Below are 4,569 nucleotides of genomic sequence, written 5' to 3' on the forward strand. Positions count from 1 at the left end.
TTTAGTGACAGGAGAATGCTTTCTCTTACCTTCAGTTGTTGAATACGAAAATATAAACGAAGCAACAACAGCCAACCACTTCATTTTGATAACTTTTCTGAACAGGAAGGTAAACATTTACAAGGTAAGAGATAATACAAAGAGGTATAGAACAGTTATGCATGTCAATGCTTGTCCGTGAAGAAAGAATGCATAAATTTAAATCCACGTATTTAATCATATCCGCTCTACTACTTAAAACATATGAACAAAATCATGAACGAAGTGAAAACATCTCTCTGTGTCAAAATGCCGACATATTTTGTAATCAATTTGATGGTTTTGTGCACGTGTGATGCTATCGTTTTATATTCATTTCTTCAATGACTGAGTTGAAATAAAGGCGAGAAAGGATTTATCTCATTAGTTAACTGAATATAACTGATCCATTAAACACTTTCTCTGTAATGAGGAAACAATTGCCTTCTCCATTTAAAACAGTAAGAGTTAGACAATCATTAACAAACATGTTTAATTTTCTTTCCCAATCCGGTTTTTTTTTTGGTCATTTTTTGCGGAGAACTTACTTTAGGAAAGTTTCACTTAAAGACTGTGTATACATATATATTTGTTTGACTTATTCAGCTTATGTAACATCATGTTTGATGTTACACTGCAGAATTCAAAATTACTTTGATGAAACACATTTTTAACGAATAACCGACTAAAGAAATTTTAGTCGATAGTCGGTATGATCGAACGATAGTCGAGTACTTGAATATTCGTTGACATCCCTATTAGTTATATACAGTTGTGTTCATATTTCTTATAATTATGTACCTCAATAGTCCATCTGCAAGCATTTTTTGTTCAATCATCCTGCCCAAGTCTGGCCTTCAGTCTTTTTTCAACTACAGGTAGTGTACTCCTGGGTAAATTAAGAACTGTAGGGTTGTTTCCTCCTAAAAATAAAACATTAACAGTTCTTAGACTATTGTTTTTTATTTAACAAAAATTAATTTTAACATTAAACAATCAATCTTATCTGTATTTCATTTATTGATTTATAAAAAAAAAATGATTGAAGTTTTTTTAATATATATATTTTATTTTATATACCACATTGTATAACAGAGTATAATGTCTTATATTATAAATTTTGTACTATAAAAAACATTTTAAACCCAAAAATACAGAAAAAATACAATAATATAAATAATTTCTGAACCATTGTGTTTCATTTTGCTCCATAAATAAGACAACTGTTTGTTTCAATGTTACTGATATTTCCACATGCAATATCCCTATTTTTTTCACTTTGATTTGTACCCCAGCGGAACACCTTACTTTTCTAGCAACTTGATGATTGATGTGTCTTTAACAAATAAGGCTAGTTAGTATTATTAAACTTGTTGTAATCATATACAAAAATGCTATTTTTGCAAATAAGTAGTATTCATAAAACTTACGAACAATCGGAAATGATAAATTTCAATCCTCAAATGTTGAACTGTCGATCGCGGGAACAAGCATACGAAATACATCGATCTATAATATCCTTGCGAATTCCCTTTTATCAATAAAAACTATGTAATTCAATTTCAAAATTATAAATTAAATTGCCAGACATACATAACTTACTTACATGTACAATCTCAATGCACAGTGACACGACATGACATCAGGCGATCGAGGCAACGTGGGTCTGCAATCTTGCATGTTTGTGACCTTCAAGTTTCTTTTGGTTGATCGGATGTCCCGGGCATAAAGAAATCGGTGACTTAGAATTGGTTCAATCATCCCTGGGCTTCTACAATGCTTCAATAATGATCACAGCTTGTAGATTTTACAAAACAATCCTGTCGGGGTTTTCTACGGGAAACGACCTGGACATGTTGACATTCGCTACGGAACTGCGCATTTGATGGCAATTGTCGCAAATCAAATAAAAAATTACGAACAACTTATATTTTTTAATAGAAATAGATTCAAAAATACATAAACTGATAAATTAATCAATCATTTTTCATTCAGATTGATTAAATATCTTATTTGCATTTTACGACTTGCAAAATCTATGGAGACCCATTGACGACGTAAAATGCTGACAAGAATCCATCCTTAATTTTTTTTAAAAACAAGGTTTGATTCTGTCGGTCAGTGTTTAAAAGAAATTGATCGCCCACTGTGTCTCCAACCTAAACCAGGTGTCATGATTTGAATAAACCCGAATCCATATCATACGAGGATGCTTCTAATATTAGTAATGGCTTTCCTGTTCTTAAAAGATGCTTTCTCTTTTCAAATCTGTATACATTTCTATGTTATACCTCGATTTACAAATACGGCCTCAACCTTAGGAGTCAATTTTAAAACAGAGTTGAATCTACACAACCTACACTACCAATCATTGCTATACTGAAGATTTTTTCTGCATATTTCTATTTATATGTAATACATCGGTTGCCCCATTAAGGCATATTTATACAGTCTGGGGTTATTATTCGAACAAACTTAAAATATGCAGTAATAGAGGATATGCTTTTACATAAATATCATTAATAATGATTTTTCTTGAGAAGAAGAATTTTATATAGAACCTTTCTATAGGGTTCATTATTTGAGAAAACTTATATCAACATTATGTCAGATATATTCTAGCTACGTAATTCTTGAAAGGCAGAGTTTAAAATACGCCTGAAAATTTTCACTGTTACTTAGTTAATATGTACCGTTGGAAGAGGCGTTGACCCTTCATTTGAACATACTTGAATTCTGTTTACCAAAAAAAAAATCTTTTGCCAAGTTTGGTTGAAATTGGCCCAGTGGTTCTCAAGAAAAAGATGAGAATGAGAAAAGAGTACAATACCGACGACAACGACCAAAAAATAACCATAAAAAACAAGAACCTAACAAAACAAAACAAGATGATACGTTTATCTCTGAAGATTTTTCATAAGGTCAAAACCAACTGATTTGAAGTAAAATCTAATTTATTACAACTTCAACATATACAAGCAAATCTTTTTTTTTTGTTTTACTCCTTTACACTTTTTTTTATAATTACTTCAATGTCTAGGGAGCAATAATGTTATGCACTTGAGTGCTCTCATTCAATTTTTAAACTTTTTAGACAGATAAACCGATTTAGTCATTAAGTTCCAGTCACATTTGTTGACTTACTTACCGGTGGAAACTTTGCATGCATGGACAATCTGTACCTAGGTGTAAAATTATATTTGCTACCTGTTACGAGAAACGTACCAAATAAGATCAAATGTCAATGATTCATGAAATAAAGAAAAGATGGTTAATTATTTTAGGTTCAAAAGAAGAAAAATATTCCCTTACAATGTAGCTATGATTTTTTATGCTGGGCTAGTTCGTTTGAGGGAACAATGCACTAAATTCAAGAGACTAGTACATGTATGACAGAAAGGTGTTACAAAGTTTGAGATTCTCAATTTGTTAAGAAGTTTTGTATGGGAAAACGAACGTTCGGAATGCCTTGTAATCATTTTGATCTGGACAATTACTGAACTCCCAATAGAAAAAAAAGGTTTTGCAAGCTACTAGCTTGTGGCTTGTGAATATCATTTTCTTTGAGAGCTATTATAGTGGTTCAAAAGCAAGTTGCTTTTACACCGTACTGTTAGCTTAATCTGTTGTGTGTTCACGTGCAGAAATTGAAAATACACCAAGAGTTAAATTACACATATACAAAAAAAAATGCATTTTGCTTCTGGGCTTAGATTCAATTTTTTACTCCTGTGTATATTTACACAATTACGTTCACATTCATGCATGAGGAATCTATAGACTGAAATCTGAAACATTATCCTCCCTCGTGTTCATGTTCTTCGCCCTACAACTATAGTACTGCTGGACACGTTATTACAGGTAACGTAAATATAATTAATAATGAGGACCTTAAATGAGGACCTTAAATCACTTATTTTAAAAGGTCCTAAATATAGGGAATCTCGATCCTTCAACTGGCGTCGGAATTTCATAAATATTATAGATTCTGTTGAAAACTACGCCAGACGATGGGCCAGATATGAAAAAGAAGACGCTGACACCTTGTCAAAATGGATAAAATGTATAAGATCTATGTTAACGTCGCGTATTAGAAGATTGAGGGGCAAAATGAAAACTATCTATCCTTCTGTGTTCAATAAACCAGAAGTGAAAAAAGAATTAGATAGATAACATGATCATTACGTACATGTACTTGTCCCTGCCGACAAAGCAGGTAATAACATTGTCTTCGTTTGTAAGGCTCATTATATAAATTGTATAATAGAAGAACTAGGATTTAATTATACAAGCGGTAACCCTACTTATACTTATACTTCCCTTTCTAAGGAAGAAATTTTTCAAAATCATATGTCAGTTTTGAATAGTTTTTAATATTCCACAGAGCCAAAAAGAATTTGAACTACCTTGTATATATTATATTCCGAAACCTCATAAAAATCCTTACAACCCAAGATACATTGCGGGTTCCAGTAAATGTTCAAACAAGCCTCTTTCGTAACTCCTCATAAAAATTTGACAGTAGTGAAGGAAAAACTTCAAGAGAACTGT

The sequence above is a fragment of the Saccostrea cucullata genome, unplaced genomic scaffold (assembly GCF_032062105.1).
Source record: "Saccostrea cucullata isolate Sc308-1 unplaced genomic scaffold, CSIRO_AGI_Scuc_v1 ctg13303, whole genome shotgun sequence".
In the NCBI taxonomy this organism is placed as follows: domain Eukaryota; kingdom Metazoa; phylum Mollusca; class Bivalvia; order Ostreida; family Ostreidae; genus Saccostrea; species Saccostrea cuccullata.